Source organism: Bos javanicus, chromosome X, assembly GCF_032452875.1.
Source record: "Bos javanicus breed banteng chromosome X, ARS-OSU_banteng_1.0, whole genome shotgun sequence".
Lineage (NCBI taxonomy): Eukaryota > Metazoa > Chordata > Mammalia > Artiodactyla > Bovidae > Bos > Bos javanicus.
In genome coordinates this window covers 93,400,468-93,423,428 of record NC_083897.1, presented here as the reverse complement: position 1 = coordinate 93,423,428, position 22,961 = coordinate 93,400,468, and the positions used below count along the sequence as shown (strand labels likewise).

The following is a 22,961-nucleotide window of genomic DNA, read 5'->3' as shown; positions in this document are numbered from 1 at the left end:
ATTGGGCCATTAACTTCCCAGGTGGTGCTAGTGGTAAAGAACCCACGTGCCAATGCAGGAGATGTAAGAGATGCAGGTTTGATCCCTGGGTCTGGAAGATCCCCTGGAGGAGGGCACGGCAACCCACTCCAATATTCTTGCCTGGAAAATCCCATGGACAGAGGAGTCTGGCAGGCTACAGTCCATGGGGTTGCAAAGAGTCGGACATGACTAAAACAAAGTAGCACACACTAGCATACATGCATGTTAAGTGTATATTTAACTTTATATGAAACTACCTAATTCTTTTCCAGGGTGGCTGTACTATTTTGCATGCCTGCTAGCAATATAAAAGTTCCAGATGTTTGTCTATGTTTTCTTCCAAAAATTTTATAGTCTTATTATTGACATTCAGATCTATGATCCACTTTAAGTTAATTTTTATACAAGATGTGAGGTTTTGGTCAAGGTTCATTTCTTACACATGGATATCCAATCATTCCAATATCACACATACCATTTGTTGAAAAGACTGTCATTTCTCCATTGAGTTCTTTGCACCTTGTCAAAAAATCAATTGACCATATTTATGTAGGTCTATTTCTGTATTCTCTATTCTGTTGCATTGCTCTACATGTCTGTCACTTCTCTAATACCACAATGTCTTGATTACTGAGCTGTACAGTAAGCCTTAAAATCAGATGGTGTGATTCTTCCACCTTTATCAATATTCTCAACATAATTTTGGTTATTCTACTTCCTTTGCCTGTCCACATAAATTTCAGAGTCAACTCATCCTGTCCATAAACATGGTATATTTCTCCAGTTATTTAGGTCTTTGGAGATTTCTTTCATCAACATTTTTGCAGTTTTAGCATATAAATAAATCCTGCACATGTTTTGTTAGATTTTACCTATTCCATTTTTTGGAGCTATTATAAGTAGTATTATTTATTGCTAGTATATAGAAATGTGATTGCTTTCTGTGTGCTGATCTTGTATTCTTGAACCTTGCTAAATTCATTTATTAGTTCCAGAAGAATGAGTGTGTGTGTGTGCATGCACACACATGTTTATTTGTGACTGTCTGTGTAGACAATCACATCATCTTTGAATAGGGACAGTTTTGCTCCTCTCCCTTCTTTCCTCTTCTCCCCATCCCTAACTGCTTAGAATTAAGATGCCTAATGTGGATGAAATATAAGAGTGGAGGATAAGTAGAGTCACCACAGGTCATCTGCAAATTATTCAAGCTGCCTAGCAGTCTGGACTTCACCAATGGCTCAGCAGGTAAAGAATCCACCTGCAACACAGGAGACACAGGAGACATGGATTCGATACCTGGGATGGGAAGATCCCCTGGAGGAGGGCAACCCACTCCAGTCTTCTTGCCTGGAAAATCCCGTGGACAGAGGAGCCTGTCAGGCTACGGTCCATCAGGTTGCAAAGAGTCGGACACAACTGAAGCAACTGAGCACGCACAGGATTCATTCTACAAGATATTAGAAATATCATATGCAGATGATGTTATCATGTACTATGAAAAATGATAATAAAAATTGTAATAATAAATATTATAAAAATATCAGTGCTCCCTATGTGCCAGGGACCACTAATAATTTTACATAAATGAAACTTATCTAGTAATCACAACTCTAAGATATGGGTACTATTTTCCCCATTTTACAGATACAGAAACCATAAGTAGCAGAGCTGGGTACAAACCCAGGTAGTCTGGCTTCAGCACTAACACACTTTACTATTACACAGTAGAACATTAGATTCTAGAAATGGACTCTAAAATATCTATGAAATATAGCATTTAATAAAGGAGCATTTCAAATGAACGAGTAAAATGGCAACTATTTAATTTAATTTAACATAATTATGTAGGAACAATTGGGTAGCCATTGGGAAGAATTAAAGTTGGAAATCTACATTTGTTTTGTACCTCAAAATAAAACCTATATGCTACAAGTATTCAAAAGTAAAAATTAAAAACATAAAAGTGCTAGGAGAAAACATGGAGAAAGAATTTTATAATCTTGAGGTAGGGAAAGCTCTTCAAAATATAGTACAATTAACTGCTATTATAAATGAAATGAATAATAATTTGATTAAAATAAAGAAAATATTTTAAATTTGTATATTCCAAGAAAAAATTTACAATGTTAAAGACAAATAACAAACTCAGGAAAATATTAGAAACAGGAAGACAAAGGGTTATTATCCACACTATAAAAAGAGCTATTCCATTTTAAAACCTAGTTGTTTGGGGTTTTGTTGTTGTTGGGTTGTATGAATTCTTTATATATTTGGATATTAGCACCTTATTGGCTATATGATATGCAAATATCTTCTCCCCTTGAGTAGGTTGTCTTTTTATTTTGTTGATGATTTATTTTGTTATGCAAAGCTTTTTAGTTTGATGTAGTCCCATTTGTTTATTTTTGCTTTGGTTTCTCTTGCCTAAGGAAATATATCTAGAAAGATATTGCTAAGATCTGTGTCAATGAGCATACTGCCTCTGTTTTCTTCTAGGAGTTTATGGTTTCAGGCTTTACATTCAAGCCTTTAATCCATTTTGAGTTTATTTTTGTGTATGGTATGAGATAATAGCCTAATTTCTTTTTTCTTTTCTTTTTCTTTGATGTGGTTGTCCAGTTTTAATAACACCATTTAGTGAAGAGACTAAACTTTCTCCATTGTAAATTCTTTGCTACTTGCTGTAAATTAATTTTCCTTATATGTATGAGTTTATTTTGGGGCTTTCAACTATGTTCCATTGATCTAGATATCTTATTTTTCTGCCAATACCATGCTGTTTTGATTACTATAGCTTTGTAACATAGTTTGAAATCAGGGAGTGTGATACCTCCAGCTTTGTTCTTTCTTCTAAGGATTACTTTGGCTATTTGAGGTCTTTGTGCTTCCATTTAAATTTTCTGTTCTATTTCTGTGAAAATTTCCTTGAGGTTTTGATAGGGATTTCATTGAATTTGTAGACTGTGGTAGGTAATATGGACATGTCAACAATGTTAATTCTTCCAATCCATGAGCACAAAATATCTATCCATTTATTTGTGCTGCTATGGAAAACAGTATGGAGATTTCTCAAAAAATTAAGAACTACCATATGATCTAGTTATTACACTTTTTGGTATTTATCCAGAGAATACAAAAATACCAATTTTAAAAGATATGTGTACCCCTATGTTCATCACAGCATTATTACAGTAGCCAACATATGGAAAAAACCTAAGAGCCCATCAACAGATGAATGGATAAAGAGGATGGTATATACTACTCAGTCATAATAAAGATGAAGTCTTGCCATTTATGACAACATGAGTGGATAATAAGGGTATTATGCTAAAGTGAAATAGACAAATACTGTATGATGCCACTCATATGTGGAATACAAACAAACAATAAAAGATAAATGAATAAACCAAAACAAAACAAACATGTATATATGGGACACAGTAGTGGTTACCAAAGGAGGGAATGCACACTGGGGAAAGGGGGCCAAGTGAATAATGATAAATGGGAAATAAATTTTTGGTAGTGAGCATGCTGGTGTGCATTCAGAAGTAGAAATATAATGTGGTATATATGAAACATATAATGTTATAAGTCAATGTCACCTGAATAAAATTTTTTATAATAAAAAATTTAAAAAGAGAACTTTCATAACCGGCAAGAAAATACTAAATTCAATGAAAACATGGGCAAACAACACAAACAAGCTGCACATTTGAAAAAGGAAGGACGCAAATAGCTAAGAAACAAAAGGTGCTCAATTTTACTAAAAATAAAAAATAATGAAAGTAATGACATATCACTTTACACACATCAGACTAGCAAAAAAAAACATGAATGAAAATGCACAGCTTTGGCAAGATATGGGAGAAAATCACTCTCATACTCTGGTCCAGTGAATCTAAACTTGTATAATTTCTTTTAGAGGGCAAGTTGGCAATAGGTATCCAATTATAAAATGTGCATACCCACTGGAGCAATTCCATTTCCAGCATCTGTTTTAAGGAGTGCATACATGTACAAAGCTATTTACAAGGATGTTCATTTTAGAATTCTATAAAAATAAAAATCAGTTAACAATCCAAAGGAGCACCCACCTTATGCAACTAATTTTTTAAAAGGTAAAACTTTAAGTATTGACCCCATGGACTATAACCTGCCAGGGTACTCTGTCCATGGAATTCTCCAGGCAAGAATAATGGAGTAGGTTACCATTCCCCTCTCCAGGGGATCATCCCAACCCAGGGATCAAACCTGGGTCTCCCACATTGCAGGCAGATTCTTTACTATCTGAACCACCAGTGACCCCAGTTGACATATTATGAAACCTATAATCTACTGTTACCTTATCCACTTATTTCTGAGGATTCTCGGAGGATTCTTAAAGGGTGACGATTACTTAAATAAGCGTACTTTTGTAACCCATCAGTTCAGTTCAGTCACTCAGTTGTGTCCGACTCTTTGCGACCCCATGAACTGCAGCACGCCAGGCCTCCCTGTCCATCATCAACTGCCAGAGTCCACCCAAACCCATGTCCATAGAGTTGGTGATGCCATCCAACCATCTCATCCTCTGTCATCCCCTTCTCCTCCTGCCCTCAATCTTTCCCAGCATCAGGGTCTTTTCAAATGAGTAAGTTCTTCGCATCAGGTGGCCAAAATATTGGAGTTTCAGCTTCAACATCAGTCCTTCCAATGAACACCCAGGAATGATCTCCTTTAGCATGGACTGGTTGGATCTTCTTGCAGTCCAAGGGACTCTCAAGAGTCTTCTCCAACATCACAGTTCAAAAGCTTCAATTCTTCGGCGCTCAGCTTTCTTTATAGTCCAACTCTCACATCCATACATGACTACTGGAAAAACCATAGCCTTGACTAGACGGACCTTTGTTGGCAAAATAATGTCTCTGCTTTTGAATATACTGTCTAGGTTGGGCATAACTTTCCTTCTAAGGAGTAAGCGTCTTTTAATTTCATGGCTGCAATCACCATCTGCAGTGATTTTGGAGCCCAAAAAAATAAAGTCTGACACTGTTTCCACTGTTTCCCCATCTACTTCCCATGAAGTGATGGGACCAGATGCTATGATCTTAGTTTTCTGAATGTTGAGCTTTAAGCCAACTTTTTCACTCTCCTCTTTCACTCTCATCAAGAGGCTTTTTAGTTCCTCTTCACTTTCTGCCATAAGGGTGGTGTCATCTGCATATCTGAGGTTATTGATATTTCTCCTGGCAATCTTGATTCCGCTTGTGCTTCTTCCAGCCCAGCATTTCTCATGATGTACTCTGCATATAAGTTAAATAAGCAGGGTGACAATGTACAGCCTTGACGTACTCCTTTTCTGATTTGGAACCAGTCTGTTGTTCCATGTCCAGTTCTAACTGTTGTTTCCTCACCTGCATACAGGTTTCTCAAGAGGCAGGTCAGGTGGTCTGGTATTCCCATCTCTTTCAGAATTTTCCACAGTGTATTGTGATACACACAGGCAAAGGCTTTGGCATAGTCAATAAAGCAGAAATAGATGTTTTTCTGGAACTCTCTTGCATTTTCCATGATCCAGTGGATGTTGACAATTTGATCTCCGGTTCCTCTGCCTTTTCTAAAACCAGCTTGAACATCTGGAAGTTCACGGTTCACGTATTGCAGAAGCCTGGCTTGGAGAATTTTGAGCGTTACTTTACTAGTGTGTGAGATGAGTGCAATTGTGTGGTAGTTTGAACATTTTTTGGCATTGCCTTTCATTGGGATTGGAATGAAAATTGACCTTTTCCAGTCCTGTGGCCACTGCTGAGTTTTCCAAATTTGCTGGCATGCTGAGTGCAGCACTTTCACAGCATCATCTTTCAGGATTTGAAATAGCTCAACTGGAATTCCATCACCTCCATTAGCTTTGTTCATAGTGATACTTCCTAAGGCCTACTTGACTTCACAATCTAGGATGTCTGGCTCTAGGTGAGTGATCACACCATCGTAATTATCTGGGTCGTGAAGATCTTTTTTGTACGGTTCTTCTGTATATTCTTGCCACTTCTTCTTAATATCTTCTTCTTCTGTTAGGTCCATACCATTTCTGTCCTTTATCGAGCCCATCTTTGCATGAAATATTCCCTTGGTATCTCTAATTTTCTTGAAGAGATCTCTAGTTTTTCCCATTCTATTGTTTTCCTCTATTTCTTTGCACTGATCACTGAGGAAGGCTTTCTTATCTCTCCTTGCTATTCTTTGGAACTCTGCATTCAAATGGGTATATCTTTCCTTTTCTCCTTTGCTTTTTGCTTCTCGTCTTTTCACAGCTATTTGTAAGGCCTCCTCAGACAGCCATTTTGCTTTTTTGCATTTCTTTTCCTTGGGGATGGTCTTGATTCCTGTCTCCTGTACAATGTCACGAACCTCCATCCATAGTTCATCAGGCACTCTATCAGATCTAGTCCCTTAAATCTATTTCTCACTTCCACTGTATAGTCATGAGGGATTTGATTTAGGTATACCTGAATGGTCTAGTGGTTTTCTCCACTTTCTTCAATTTCAGTCTGAATTTGGCAATAAGGAGTTCATGATCTGAGCCACAGTCAGCTCCCAGTCTTGTTTTTGCTGACTGTATAGAGCTTCTCCATCTTTGGTTGCAAAGGACATAATCAATCTGATTTTGGTGTCGTCCATCTGGTGATGTCCATGTGTAGAGTCTTCTCTTGTGTTGTTGGAAGAGGGTGTTTGCTATGACCAGTGCATTCTCTGGGCAAAACTCTATTAGCCTTTGCCCTGCTTCATTCTGTACTCCAAGGCCAAATGGGCATAATTGTAATACTTGCCTCATAGGATTGTTTATTATTCATTCCTTCAAAAATATTTATTGAACAGGTAAAATTTTCAGGCACTATGCTTGGTGTTTATATTTATATTGTACAAATATAAGCAAAACAGACACAGTCCCTGCTCTCTAGATGTTTACTCTTCATTATAAGGTGTGTGTTTAGGGTGTACGTATGTCTGTATGTGGTGGAGGGAACAGACATTAATCACACAACTGTACGAGTGTCTTGGGTGCCTAGGGAATAAAATAGTAGAGTATCATGAAAGTGTATCATAGGCTGACTTGGTCTAGTTTTGGGGGGCGGGGTGAGGGAATATTTGAATTTAAAAAAAGATAGTGATGGGCCAGGCACTTTGCATAAATGTTCACTCCAGAGACCAGTTAAAAAGAATAAGTAAGGTAGATGTATATACAGTGATATAGAAAGCATGTCAAGAATACATTGTCAATAAAGCAGTTTGTAAAACAGATATAGCATGATTCTCTCCCTTTTTATGGTTTTAAAAAATCTATAATACATATATCTATCAATGAATAGATAGAAGAAGATCTGGAAGACTATATACCATACTAACAATTATTAACTCTATTTGAATAATTTGTCTGACATTCTGTAATCAAAAAAGAAACAATAAAGACATGTATGAAAGTGAAACTGTTAGTCGCTTATTCATGCCCGGCTCTTTGTGACCCTAAGGACTGTAGCCCGCCAGGATCCTTTGTCCATGGGATTCTCCAGACAAGAATACTGGAGTAGGTAGCCATGTCCTCCTCCAGGGGATCTTCCTGACCCAGGGATCGAACCCATGTCTCCTGCATTGCAGACAGCTCAGACAGTAAAGAATTCTTGCTTGGATAAACCCATGGACAGAGGAGCCTGGTGGGCTACAGTCCAGTAGGGTCGCAAAGAGTCTGACACAACTGAAAAGACTTAGCATGCATAAATATAAATATAAATATATATATACACACACACACACAAATATATAAGCAACAGCATTAACGTTAGAAATAGTAGTATTAAAGGCAAAAAAGTTTTAAATAGGGTAAAAGAGATACTGATAAAAGATACTATCTACCAAGAATATCTTAGTGTCATAAGCATACATACAAATAACATTCCATTAAAATATATAAAGAAATCACAAAAGCAAATAAGTTACAAAAGAAAGCACAATACATTTCCAATAGTAGGAATCATGAAAGTCAAATGCTATTGGACCATGGTGTGATACAACTAACTTCTAAGCACAAAAACAGCATCCCCAAAAGCTGTCACTTCAAAGATCAAATAATACTTATAAATAACTAATGGTCAAAGAGGAAATCAAAACCAAAATTATAGACTAGAAATTAATGAGAACAAAAACATTATATATTAAAGTCAAGTAGAAAAAAAGTATCATCTTAAATTATTTTAGAAATAAGTAAGGAAGACTGAAAATGAATAAGCCATATATTTAACATAAGCCATTTCAAACAATACAGCAAATCAAACTTAGAAATAGAGGAATATATTAATAAATATAAAAGCTGAAAATAATTCATTAAGTAGAGAATAGCAAAAGGGGAAAGCGGTAGAATGGGAAAATAAATCCAAGAAATACGGTTTAATTCATGGATAGACAGATGATAGCTATGTGATAAAGTATAACAAAATATTAATGATAAAATTTATGCTGTGAATTTGTAAGTGTTCACTGTAAAACTCCTTCAGCTTTGCTCTATGTTTGAAATATTCATAATTAAATAGATTAAAAACCTATTATTACCCAGAACATGAGTTTGGGAAACACTGTACTAGAAGTTTCACTAGACCAGGAGAAAGACAAAGATGTCCACTGTTGCCTCTACTATTTAACCATTTTTTGTTGAAGTTCAATAAAACATAATATGTCAAGTAAATGCATATAGGAATTATAAATATGATAAGGAGGGGAAATCATTATCTACCTGGAAAACCAAGGAAAATGAATAGAAAAATTATTAGAACTGATAAGGAAGGTAAGTTATAACAACAAGGAAGGTAAGTAGGATGCCCAGTTACAAAAAGATGTCCCATTATGCACAAAAAATATATAAAAGGCTACTTCTAAATAGAGGTAGTAGTGAAGGGGAAAGGTGGTGAAACATGCTTTTCATGTTTTGCTCCATGTACAGTACTTCCACAATGGCTGAATCTTTTACAACCAGAATGATTCATGTAGTTTTTTGAGGAAAATAAATCTATAGTAGTAGGCAGAATCCTAAAATGCCTCACCTTAATTTCCCTAGATTTCCCACCTTAATTTCTGGACTTTGAATATGATGAGATACCATGCTGGTGATTATGTTAACATCACCTGGTAAAACAGATTTTGCAGGTTTAACGTTCCCCTTAAAATAGGGAGATTATTTTGTATCATTCCCCAATAGCATTAATCTAATTACATAATTTTTTTAAATCACATAAATCTTTTAAAAGCAGAGTTCTCTCAGGCTAGTAATAGAATGGAAAGTCAGAGAGATTCCAAACAAAAAAAGGATTCAGTGTGCCAGCGCTGGTTTGAAGATGGAAGGGGACACATAAGGAAAAATGTGAGCAACCTCTAGAAGCTGGGATCTCAGTCCTACAACAGTAAAGAACTAAATCCTGACAACAACCTGAATGAATCTGGAGTGGATTCTTCCCCCAGATAACTCCAGATAAAAGCCAATTCTGGGGACACCTTGATTTTGGCATTGTATGATCCTAAACAAAGAACTCAACCAAGCCCACCAGGATGTCTGACCTACAAAACTGTGAGACAATAAGGTGTTATTTTAAATGGCTAAATTTGTGGTAATTTATGATGCAACAATAGAAAAATACAAAATACAGAACATTAACAAAAAAAAATGATGTATGGTAGTGGTGGTTTAGTCACTAAGTTGTGTCCGACTCTTGCAACCCCATGGACTGTAGCCTGCCAAGCTCCTCTGTCCATGGGATTCTCCAGGCAAGAATACTGCAGTGGGTTGCCATTTCCTTCTCCAGGGGATCTTCCCAACCCAGGAATCAAACCTGGGTTCTATCAAATTTTCAAAAGTTCAAAATCCATTAATGGCCCAGTCACGGAGCAGGATAGGGAGATGACACCCCATACACCTCATGGAAATGTATTAATAAATTGGAAAAATCTTTCTCAAAGTATATTGAGCAATGCCTATCAACCTCTCCCAAAATGAGGATATGCTGTGCCTTGCTAAAATTTATTGTAGTTAAATAATTATAGTGGTAAGGAAAGATTTTTCTAAATGTCCTTTATAGAATTGCTTGTTAACAGTGGACAATTAGAAACAACATGAGTATCTGACAATAGAAGACTGGTTTGTCAAATATAATATCCTACGCCCATTTGATGAAATAAACTTTTTCAATATAAAGCCCAAAAGGAATTCTTATAGAACTTTACCAGTTAATTTAAAAATGTATCTGAAAAAGAAAATGCACTAGAATAGCCAAGAAATCTGTGGGGAAAAAAGACAGAGGAGCTTGCCCTAGCAGAGATGAAATAATAATTTAAAGCTCAAATATTAAAAAAAAAGTATGGTATTGATGCTGGTATAGATTTTAGCACTATTGAACTGATGATTTACATTCAAAACTATATATATCCTTAGAAATTGGTTTTTGATAGAAAGAATGAATCTGTTCAATCAATGCTTAGGGCCCTATGAAAAAATACTAATAAGTAATTAATATTACAGTGGAATGATATTCACCTATGAAGCATACCATTGTTAGAACATATAACTGAGAAAAATATTTACCAAAAAAATCCCCCCAAATTAGAGTTAAATCTATAAAATTCTAAAATATTATAAGGAAATATAGAAACAATGTTTCTAATCTTGGAGTAGAAAAGTATTCTTATGCAAGATTTAAAATGCAAAAGCCATGAAAGAAATGATTGATAAATTTGAACACACCAACATTTAAAACATCTATAACCCCAAAAGATCCCAAAAGCAAAGTTTAAAAATAAGGAAAGTCTGCAAAAAATTTTCCAGCACCATGGGGTGGGGGTTGGGTAGGAGGGAGATTCAAGAGGGAGGGGAAGTATGTATGGCTGACTTACATTGTTGTACAGCAGAAACCAACACAACATTGAAAGCAATTATCCTCTAATTAAAAAAAAAAAACTTCCAACACTTGTAACAAATACTCATATCCAGACTACATAATTTAATAATAAGTCAAACAATCGAATTGGAAAACAGATAAATGATATGAATAAGCAAAGTCACAAAATGACACAAGCAAATAGCCAACAAACATATGAAAACACTCCTTAACTTCGATAATAATCAGGGAAATGCAAATAAGGAGACATTTTTCAACCATCACATTGGTACAACATTGAAATGACTAATTAATACCGGCGTGGATAAAAATTTAGGGAAATAGTTATTCTTATTCACTGCTGCTGGAGGTGTAAATTGGGTCTTTTGGAATGGCAGTTTGGCATTACCTATTAAAATTCCAAAATGTGCTGTTTGAGCCACCTATTTTACTTCTTCATATATATCTTATAGAAATACTTTAGCATATGCACAAAAAAGCATGTACACATTTTTCATTGCAGCACTATAAAAAAAAAGTACTGTAACAGTATAAGATTGAAAACAATTTATATCTATCAATAGGTGTGGTGATGGTGGTTTAGTTGCCAAGTTGTGTCCAACTTTTGCAACCCATGGACTGTAGCCTGCCAGGCTCCTCTGTTTATGGGATTCTCCAGGCAAAAATACTGGAGTGAGTTGCTATTTCCTTCTCCAGGGAATCTTCCCGCTCAGGGATTGAACCCTGGTCTACTGTATTGCAGGCTGTCTCCTGCATTGCAGGGGGATTCTTTACTAACTGAGCCATCAGGGACTTACCAATAACTCTAGTACATTCATTTAACAGACTACTGTGCAGTATGTCCGAGAAGGCAGTAGCAACCCACTCCAGTACTCTTGCCTGGAAAATCCCATGGATGGAGGAGCCTGGTAGGCTGCAGTCCATGGGGTCGAGTAGAGTCGGACAAGACTGAACGACTTCACTTTCACTTTTCACTTGCGTGCATTGGAGAAGGAAATGGCAACCCACTCCAGTGTTCTTGCCCAGAGAATCCCAGGGGCGGCAGAGCCTGGTGGGCTGCCGTCTATGGGTCACACAGAGTCGGACACGACTGAAGTGACTTAGCAGCAGCAGTGCAGTATGTAAAAGAATGAGGCAGATTTATACATACCGACATGGAAAGATTTTGAGACATAGTAAGTGAATACAGCAATTAAAATGATACATAAAATAGAACATTCAGATTTTTAAAAAGTAAAAAATGAAACAATATTTCTATATGTGTATATAAGAGGAACTTTATGTTCTTCTGTTTTGAGTGTTTGGCAACAATGTATTCATTCATGTGTAATCAGGCAAACATTTTAAAATGAAAAAAGAACAAAAGCTAATTACACATTAAAGAAAGGAATGCTTCATGTTGCCATTAAAATTATGTTATAGACAAACATTTTATGACATGACAAATATTCACTAGGTTATCAAATAACATGCTATGATATTTTTTATTAGAAAAAAATATATATATATATAATGCATAGGGGCTTCCCAGGTGGCTAAGTTGTAAAGAATCTGCCTGCCAATGCTAGAGATGTAGGAGATGTGGGTTCAGTCCCTGGGTTGTATCTTTTTTATGCTTTCATATAATTTCTGAATAGTCTACAATTTAAAAAAGAAGCAACAGGGGTGTGTGTGTGTGTGTGTGTGTGTAGATGTTAGTTGAAATTAGGACTGTAAAAGGAGTGGAGTTGGCAAGAGAACTAAAGGGGGCTCTAGACTAAAATTAAAACTAGAGTTGTTAGGTATGTGGGATTTTAGAATTAGGAGTTGGGGAACTAGACTTTGTGGGGCCTAGGAATTGACAATAGAAATGTAAGGGTTAGAATCAAGAGTAGAGACGATGAAGTATCAGAATTAATGTAGATGCTGTGAGAGATTAATGTAGATGCTGTGAGAGAATGGAATTAAAATCAAAGTCCCTGGCCTGAAAAATTCCATGGACAGAGGAGCTTAGCCGGCTATAGTGCTTGGGGTCGCGGAGTTGGACCCGACTGAGAGCGACTGAGCAGGAGCACACAAGGTGGCTCAGTGGAAAAGAATCTGCCTGCCAATGCAGGGGACACAGATTCAGCCCCTGGTCCGGGAAGATTCCACATGCCAAGGAGCAACTAAGCCCATCCTCTAGAGCCCAGGAGCCACTACTGAAGCCCGGAGCACCTAGAGCCTGTGCTCCACAGCAAGAGAAGCCACCACAATAAGAAGCCTATGCACTGCAGTGAGTAGCTCTGGCTTGTCTCAACTAGAGAAAGCTGGTGCATAAGACCCAACACAGCCAAAAATAAATAAATAAATAAAAATTTCAAAATCAAAGTCCCTATTAAAAGGCTTTTTGAAAACTATAATGGTAATATTGGCGAGAGTATGGGAATATTTGAATAAACTGGAATTCTCATATATTTCTGGTGGGATCCTAACTACATTTCTACAAATCTCTCCTTAAGAAAAGTCTCAGAAATATGCAAATATTTAGTTACATCAAATTTCATGTTTGCATTTCTTACAATTAAAAAAGCCACAAACATTGAGTCTTGCTTAAATAATTAGCATTACAATGGAATAACAGCCACCCATTAAAATAGCATTGTAAGTATATTTAATAGGTCAGTCTATCTCAAAAGAGCCTCCATAATGCTGAGATTATACACAAAAGTTTATGTCTAAATATATATATATATTTGGCAGGCAGTGGATACGTTCATCAGATTCTCAATTTGGGGCATGAACCACTGCTCTGGAGGGTTGGAATTAGAACAATAGGGTAAAATTACAATTTTTATTTCCTCTATGTCTCAAGAATACTTGTAGAGGGGTAGGAGGGAGGCAAGAGGGAAGGGTTATATGTCTACTTACAGCTGATTCGTGTTGTACAGCAGAAACCAACAGAACATTGTAAAGCAATTATACTCCAATTAAAAATAAATTAAAAATTTTAAATTTTAAAGAGTACCTCAGATAGTGCTTTTGTCTCTATACTTTATAAAGTACTGAGTTAATACATGCTTTTAGTTAAAAATTCAAACCTACAGAAGTATCTAGAGTTTCGAGTCAAAGCTCCCTTCTCCCTTTTCAATTTTATTCTGCACCCCAGAAAAAGCACGGTTAATAGAGGTAAGTCCTACCTGATCCTTTTTATTGCTATGCATTCACAGATGTAGATCCTCTATAAGCTCTTTGCCAATCTCACTCTCACCCCAAATAACACCAAGGAGAAATAGAGAATTTTTTTGAGGACTCATTACGTTCCTGAATTAAGTGTTCTAAGGATTTACTACCCGTGTAAACTCGCTGTGATAGGCGCCCTCCACACTGTGTCCCCTCTTACCCTCTCGCCCCCCGTTCTTCGCTAGGCAGCTGGAGAGATTAATTTTTAAACGTTAGTCAAATCAAATCACGTCACCCTTCAGCGGTTTCCATCGTACCTCGAATCAAATCCAAATTCCTTAGCGACCCTACTATTCTTTATGGTTGGGTTTGCAGCGCCTAGCTCAGGCGCGATCGCTACCAAGGCACCCGGTTTCACCGCTGAGGGAGCGCCTTCCCAAGGGGCAGAGGCGGGGTTTCTCGAGCTGGAGGAGGAGCCTTAGACCGAGTGAGAGGAGAGGCGGAGGGGGAGGTTTTCCGCGGAGGGTAAGCGAGGGGAGCAGGTCTGAAACAGGGCCGCGGACACGGCACGCTCCTGCGGGCCCCGCGGAGCTAGTGCCGCGGAGGTGAGCATCTTCCTCCGGGTTGGGGGGCGGGCTCTGCTCTCGCGGCAGTCCTAGGCTTCTCGCTGGGGTTGTTCCCACGGGACCCTGCGCCGAAGAGCGGAGGTGGCGGCCTCGGGGAGCCTGGGAGAGGCTGATGAAGGGGCCCGGCGGCCTGCCTCAGCCCTCCCTCAACCCCGCCTTCTCTCCCCTCCCCCAGGCCTCGGCCGGCGCCAGTGGTGAGAGCTCGCCGCATCCTCGGGGGCAGCCCGGCAGCGGCTGGCAGTGCAGCGAGAGAGTGGCCGACAGTGGGGATGCGAGGTACCGGCATTAGTCGTGGCCAAGTGGCCCTAGAGAGGGAGTAAAGACCGGGTCTTCGGCATTTCTCCCAGGGGTTCGAGGAACTCGGCCTCAGAGGAGGGGGAAGGTGAGGGGCTGGCAGGCAGGCTTCGCGGGTAACTACTAGGCGTCGTACATGTAGGTTTTGGTATCTAAATGGCACCACACACACACACATATTCATTTCGGGTAATTGCTTCTTAAAAACTTAACAATATGTCTTGTAGATCTTCCTATATCAGGGAATTTAAATTTATCTTATTTATAAACGGCTGCACTGTATGATTGTACTACAGTTTATTTAACCATTTCCCGATTGATGTACATTGGCTTGTTTCCCTTTTGGGGGAGGGAAGGGGCTATTGCAAGCAATGCTATAATGAATGGGCTTGTGTGTGTGTGTGTGTGTACATATATTTCATGTATGAGTATTTTTGTAGGAGAAATTCTTAGAAGAGTAATCGCTGGGTCAAAATGTATATGCGTTTTGAATTTTAATAGATCCGTCCAAATTGTCTCTTTCCAAAAGGCTATACTAATTTACACTGTTAAATGTTATGCGAGAGTGCCCATTTTTCCACAGTTGTGCCAACACGAATTATCATCAATCTTTGTAATTTTGGTTAATTTCAAGGACAAAAAATGTTATGTCATTGTTTTTATTTGCATTTCCCTGATTACTAGTGAAGTTGAACATATTTTTATTTATCCGATTACAAAACTAAATATCAATAGTCTGTAAACAGTAAGCATTTTGGAAATTTAATACGGCCCATTCGCAATAGCAAGAAAAACGAGTAAAAATACCTAGAAGTAAACTACAAAACTTTATTGAGGAATGTAATAAAAGAACATTTGCATACATGGAAAAGGGGATACCATGCTTCTGGATAAGAAGGCTCAGTTTTGTAGTGATGTCCTTTTTTCCTGTGTTGATTTATACGATTCATGCAATTTCAATAAATATACGAAGTGTTTGGAATTTAATATGATTCTAAAGTTCATCCGGAAAAAAAGATTGCTAAGAATAACCGAGAAAATATTTTAAAGATAAGGATGGGGTATTTGTACTACCAGCTGTTAAAATGTATTCTAAAGAAACAATGTATAAGTTAGAATAGACAGAATAATATATTACAATAGGAAAGCCCACAAATCGAGCCAAATTGGATTCCAAGATTTATTGGAGAAACATTGTTGGCTAGACGTGGAAAAACTGCCATATTAAAAGCTTCAAGCACGCACTCCTCCCCCCCCCCCCCACTCCCCGCCAACTCCCCTTGGAAGCTTGAATTTTCCAAAGAGGGCAGACCTCTTTGTTTGGAGAAAAGCACTTTATTGGATCTTTTGGCTATGCCAAGGTAAAGCCTCTGGAGTTAAAATTTGTGGCTTTGGAGCTAGAACTAACGATATGAGCTTTTAGTTAGATTAAGATGGATTCAGTAGCCTGCAGTGCGGCGAGGGAAAGAGTCTGAATATTATCTGTCTTAAATTTTTTTTTCTTATCTAATGGGCAAAAAATGTTATGTCATTGTTTGCATTTGCGTGCTTATTGTGAGATTGAACGTCTTTTATGTTAGTCCAAAATAATAGGTGATTCGTGGAGGCAGGTAACAATAGATCTATTGCTCCTCTTCCAGAATGGAGTTGGTAATTGGTACAGCTCTGCTCGGAAGCGTGAGAATAAACAGGTTGACTTTTTAAATTTTCCTCAAGCACTAGGCTCTAGACACCTTAGATCGGGGGCGGAGGCAGTTTTCAGGACATGGCCGAGATTTGGCGCTGAGCTGTGTCATCGCGAGGTTTGGCAGCCAGCTCCGCAGTGGGTCGGAAACCTCGTGGTAGGCGAGATCCCTGCAGGACGGGAGGTTCCTCCCTTCCCCTGAAAACTCTCAGTCATTTTCATGGAGCTCCGCCTCTCTCCTTTTTAGGAGAGTTCCCTAAGTCTCGCGAGATCTCGGGTTTCCTAAAGGCGAGGCGCGAGCAGCATCCTGCGGTGAATTCGAAGGTCTCGCAGAGACGGAAACGTACTATCGCGATAGTTCTTAAGACGCATGCGGGAGACGGTGGCGGCAGGTTGGCTCCGCCCCTCGGTTCTTCGTGTGGTTGTGCGTCATTTGCTTTTTGCTTCGCGTAGGGTGAGAGTGGAGCCGTAGCGATTTCGGTTTTGGTGGGAGGAGGGGTCTGGGAAGGGCTGGGCTCTGGCTGTTCCCGTCGGGTCGAGGTTATCGCGGGATCGCGCGGAGGCGGCCGCGGTTCGGCTACAGACTGCAGTAGCCGCGGAGGCGGCGGCAGCGTCTTCGGCTCGTGCTGTACCTAGTTGGTGAGTTCTCGCGGGAGCGCGGTTACGTCCTCGTGGGATCCGTTGGCGGTGGCGGAGGTGGCTCGGGGTGGGGTGGGGTGGGGTGGGGTGGGGTGGGGGGGGGCAGTGACTAGGGTCGGTCTGCTTGCTGTTAAGATGGCGGCGGAAGCTGATGTCTGTCCGGCCAGGACCCGGGAGTGAGGAGTTGGCCCTCGGCGTTTGTGACGCTTCTCAGGTTCCCGACGTTAAGCAGGTGACGATTGGCGAAAAGACGAGGTGCCAATAAGCCAAACCCGAGGCGAAGACCACCCCCTCTCTAGTAGGTTGAGGCGTCACCATTTCCCGGGCCTCAGCCTCGTGTGGGCCCGCCTTTACCCCACCAATCGGTCAACGCCTCCGTTGTCGCCGCTGCAGTGGGCGGGTTGGGAATGGTGGGGGGTAGGAGTCCTAGAGTTCGTTGGGGAGTAAGGTTGGGAGTTAGAGATTGGGCAGTGGGGGAGAGGGGACCATCCAACGACTGTTGGTTTCCTCCCACTACCTTTTTGTGGGCCCGATTTTCCACTCCTTCGGAAAAGGGGGGACAAATGAATCCTAGTTTTACTTGAGGTAGGCTCTACTTCCTCAACCCCCATGGTCTTTGAACTAAGGTATAGGAGGTCAAGCTTTGATGCCTCTGACATTCTTTCCCCATTCCCCCCTAATTCCACCGACCCATTGAATTTTTCTGTTCTACATGGATATTTGAGGCTGGTATTTAAGAGGGAAAGTCAAAGCTTTTCCTTGTCACCCCCTCCCCGGTCCTGCTAAAGCAGGGCTTAGCCCAGGTCCCCTAACCTGTCCCGTCCTCCCCCTTCCATCGGTCCCCTTGACACAGATGTTGACCAGAGACCCTTTCCTGTTCCCTGTATTTATTCCATCTTTGTGGATAGAATCATAGTAGCTTTCACGTTTTTTTGACCCTGATCGGAGCACAGGGCACTCATTTCTCCCAACTCTGCTGCTCAACCATTCTTAGGTGGAACAATGAATTGGGTTGATGGTTGGATCATTGCTGTCTTCGTGATTTCTTAGTTTTCGGGGCCGTTAGACCCCCCCCCCCCCATCATAACACTCACTCCCCTCAAAAAAGGGATAAGATAACTTTTAAAGAGACTGTAGAGAATAACCCTCCAGTAAACCAACTTTTTGCCCTTTCTCACCCGCCATCCCCTTTGCAAACTTGGGAACCACCTCTTTTCCCTGTCTTGCTCTTGAGTTTCTGTGGTCTTTTGGTCTGGACATCTCTTTGCTGCTAACCACCTCTTACATGTTTCTCATGTAATCATTAAGGATTTCTTAATCCTTCTATTTCCATACCCCACCCCATGCTGTTTTCCTGGGAGCTGAATCCCCTAGGGAGAAAGTAGCCTCTTGTTAGGCTCCACAGCATTTACCCACCTCCATGTGCTAGAAAATAAAATAGCTTTGATAGATTATCTCTTGACAATCATTGCCCCATTCTACTCCCATCCCATTCCACAGTTACTTTAAACAATTCCCTATCATTTGTTTCCTTTTTAGATTACATGTCCAACATTGTTTTCTTTTAGCCCCAGTGTTGCCTGTATTGAGGAGATAGCAACATTCTCCACTCAAGGGAAGCAGCCTGGTATGGTAGAAACACTGTATGCTTTGGGTTCACATCAAACTTTGTGACCTTGGGGAAATTACTTTTCAGATTCTCAGTTTTTCATGTGCATAGTGGGAATAGTAGCTCTTAATAGTTGCTAGAATTAAGCAACTTATAAAGTGCCTGGATTATGATAGGTATACAGTAAATTGTGGTAACTTTTTCTTGGTTTAAGAATATGTTGGCAGATGCATCTGTTTCATATGGTAGTTTTATGACCTGGGAAAGAAGAGGCTTTTGTTTAAAAAAACAGTTAACTGTTAATTTAGTATATTTCTAGAACTGTTTATTTTTGGTATATTGGTAGGCCAGTCCTATCATTTTTGTGTATTTTTCCCCCCTTGTAGGCCAAGCTTTTTATCTCCAATGGTTTATTATGTTTGAATGTGATTCCCACTTAAGTTGACCTTCTAGTCTAGGAATTTTAGTGCAGAATCACCATCCTGGAGTGACCACCAGCCATAATGTTCCTGTCAAGAACCACACCCAAGTGTTCTACCTTTTGAAAGGGATATTTCATCCCTTGCCTACTCCCTTCTTGCACTCCTTCAAAGGTAGTCTGTCCTGTCATTCACCCTATGAAAGTAATGAAATTTGGTGCTGTACTTTTCACAGTAACAGAGAACTTCTGCTAGCTAGTTTTTAAGTGTTCAAATGCTTTTCCTCTGCCTCCTTTCTTTGGTCCTTCAGATCAGAGTGGTGGTGGTGGTTTGGTCACTAAGTCGTGTCCTACTCTTGTGACCCCGTGGACTGTAGCCTGCCAGGCTCCTTTGTCCATGGGATTCTCCAGGCAAGAATACTGGAGTGGGTTGCCATTCCCTTATCAGAGTAGGGATCTGTTATTTGACCTTACCTGAGCAGGATAATTCTGAAAGGGTTTAGAAGTTTGGGGTACCAAGCTTCTTTTCCAAAGTGAATTGCTGACAGTTCTTTAATACACTACCTCCTGTTGTGTGTTTGCTGGATTATATTTTCCAACACTAAATAGAAGTGACTATATTCAATTTGGATGTAGTTTTCCTTATTGTTTATATTTTAATTAGGCCAGTATTAAAATAAGTGCTTTTTACTAATTACCTTGGATGGATAATGGGGTTTGAAAAAAGATGGTGAAAAGTCTACATAGTATTAAAATTTTACCATAGGTAACCATCTAGTAATTAACTATACACAGACACTGATTTTGCGCTTTAGTGGGTGCTTTATTTAGTTTGAAGTGCTTTGGAAGTCATTTAATTTTCCCCGTTTTTCATTGGAGGACAAGAATGTGAAGAACCCATTGTTCTTGGGTCTGGGGCTTCCCTGATAGCTCAGTTGGTAAAGAATCCACCTGCCATGTAGGAGACCCCCGTTCGGTTCCTGAATGTGGAAGATCCACTGGAGAAGTGATAGGCTACCCACTCCAGTGTTCTTGGGCTTCCCTTGTGGCTCAGCTGGTAAAGAACCTGCCTGCAACGTGGGAGACCTGGGTTCGATCCCTGGGTTGGAAAGATCCCCTAGAGAAGGGAAAAGCTACCCACTCCAGTATTCTGGCCTGGAGAATTCCATGGGCTATAGTTCATGGGGTCACAAAGAGTTGGATACAACTGAGCGACTTTCACACACAGTGAGTCTAGCAGTGATCAGAAATTAAACCTCAATTTTACTTTTGTCATTTAGAACTAGAATAAATATGGGAATGATAATCTAGGTGTGACCTAAAAGGTTTAATTTATTCTAGGTTGATCTCTGAGAAGAGAGGAAGGAGTGGCAATACCAGTTAAAAACTTTGCTTAACATTCAGTGACAAAGTTCAACCTGAGTTTCCAGGGTGTTTATCATTTGTCTCCCAGTATGGCCAAAAAGCATGTGTGAAGGTGAAAAATAATTTATGTGTGCAATGTTTTTCACAAAAAGTTTAAAATTGTCTTAATGTCAGTTCTCAGCAAAGATAGAAAATTGTCTGTAAAATAATCAGTATCCCCTGTGCTTTCATTTGAATTGAGAGCAGAGTTTTTTCAGGAGTGCCGTCTAAATACCAGATTAGAAGAATTGCTTTAACTTTGGTTCTGAATTGTTGCTCCTCAAAGCAGTTCCTAAAAAATGCAACTTGATGTGTGAGAGCTGTTGCTTAAGAGGTAATAACTGTGATTATGTTTGAACATTGATATAATGGTTAGCTCCCCCACACCCTAATAAATGTTGTGTATCTCTCCCTCTGTTTTTGTTTTTGTTTTTGTTTTTGTAGGTCCTCCGGTAGTCTGACCTGAGTGGGTTAGCACTCCAGAGGAACCAGCAGACCAACTTGGTCAGGAAGGTGCAGGAAGCTGTTGGAGCAGTGTTGGGATTTCCCACCAGGATGAGTATGATTGGCTGTGATTTTAGGTTAGTTTTTGTGGATCTTTGTGGGTAATGTTTGTGTTTTACTTCCTGGAATGGAGATGGTTGGGGTGTATGTGTTTCCATTCTGCAATTGAGCTACTTTGGTTTCTTCCATTGTCTGGATCTGATGTGGTACTACTGGCTGTTTCTTGTGTTTAAGCGGATCTCATTACTAAATTAAAGTTTAAATGAATTCTATCTGTAAATGATTTTTTTAAATCACCCTAAGCATCATTCAAAAATAAAATTGCAAGTTATTACATCTAACCAATTCTTTTTGGAATTTTTCAAACACAGAAAAACTGGATAATATAATGATCCCCCATTACTGGCTTTAACAGTTACCAACTTGCAGCCATTCTTTTTCATCTATACTTCTACCCACTGTGGCCCGTTACAGCCTATCCCCTAGATTACTTTGAAATAAATCCCTGCTGTTGTTTTCTTTTTATTTGCAAAATATTTGTATTTAAGGGCTTCACTGCTATCTCAGTTGTTAGCGACCAGCCCCCACCCCTGTTCAGTTCCTGGGTTGGGAAGATCCGCTACAGAAGGGATCGGGCTACCCACTCCAGTATTCTTGGGCATCCCTTGTGGCTCAGCTAGTAAAGAACCTGCCTGCACTGAGGGAGACCTGGGTTCGATCCCCGGGTTGGGAAGATCCCCTGGAGAAGGGAAAGACTACTCATTCCAGTATTCTGGCCTAGAGACTTCCATGGACTGTATTTAAAACGTAAAAGGCTCTTTTAAACCTAACTTCAAAAGCATTACCACAACTCAAAAGTTACCTGATTTTCTAAAATGTCAAATATGAAACTAGTGTTCAAATTTTAGTTTGTTTGAATCAGGATCCAAAGAAAGTCCTTTTGTCACAAAGGGTGATTGATATATCTCTTAATCTATTTTAGTCTGCATGTTCCCTCCCTTTTCTTTTCTTTCCCATTTATTTGTTGAAGAAATTGTCCTGTAGAGTTTCCCACCACATTTGGTGATTACATCCTCGGTGGTATCTGACCCATTCTTACTAGGTTAAAGACCCTGGAGGACCCCATTATAATGGAACAATGGCAGTAATCTCCTGTATCCCAGTTGGAGTTGATACTGCTGGCCTAGGCACTCTCCCAAAATAACTAGTCATGGATTCCTTTTTCTGTGGCAGAGTCTGATTTAATTGATATCTGACTTCAGTTCCATGTCTTGGCCCTGCTTTCTGCTCCATGGGAAAAGTAGGCCTCCTTGTGGAAGAAGCTAATGTTTCCTAGATAATGACCTGATTGTGCCTTTAGGGTTTTTCATCATGGTTTCAATTTCCTTAGGTGGTTTAGTTATCTGTATACTATCTTACAATGTTGCTACTTATTACTTTGATGTTAGTATCTCAGCTGCTCTGACCCATAACTTCTAAGCTATTAAGACTTAGTAATTAGTTCCTCTGGCTGCAATAGTTTTTGAAGTGGCAATACTAAACGATTTTTGAGAGCTTCCACTAACATCCTGATTTTTCAGCTGTTATACACAGCTGTAGTTTTCCTGTTATTTTTTTTTTTCATTTTATTCCTTCTGGAAATGCTGTTCCCCCAGCATAGAGGCCTTTAAACTGTTCATGTCTTTCCTTGTTTTGCATTGGCCAT

The 22,961-nt window shown here is 39.5% G+C and overlaps 1 protein-coding gene across 18 annotated transcripts in view; it reads left to right on the top strand.

Annotated features, from left to right (window-relative positions):
- Positions 1-14,891: 14,891 nt before the first annotated feature.
- The window catches only part of HUWE1 (HECT, UBA and WWE domain containing E3 ubiquitin protein ligase 1), a 157,029-nt gene continuing 148,959 nt past the window's right edge, over positions 14,892-22,961 (top strand). For 7 of the 18 annotated variants that reach the window (XM_061410230.1, XM_061410224.1, XM_061410231.1 and 4 more), the window contains exons 1-2: positions 20,690-21,086; positions 21,197-21,333. The gene's annotated coding sequence lies outside the window, so the exon portion shown is untranslated. The other 11 variants (XM_061410226.1, XM_061410215.1, XM_061410228.1 and 8 more) reach the window with 9 other exon arrangements.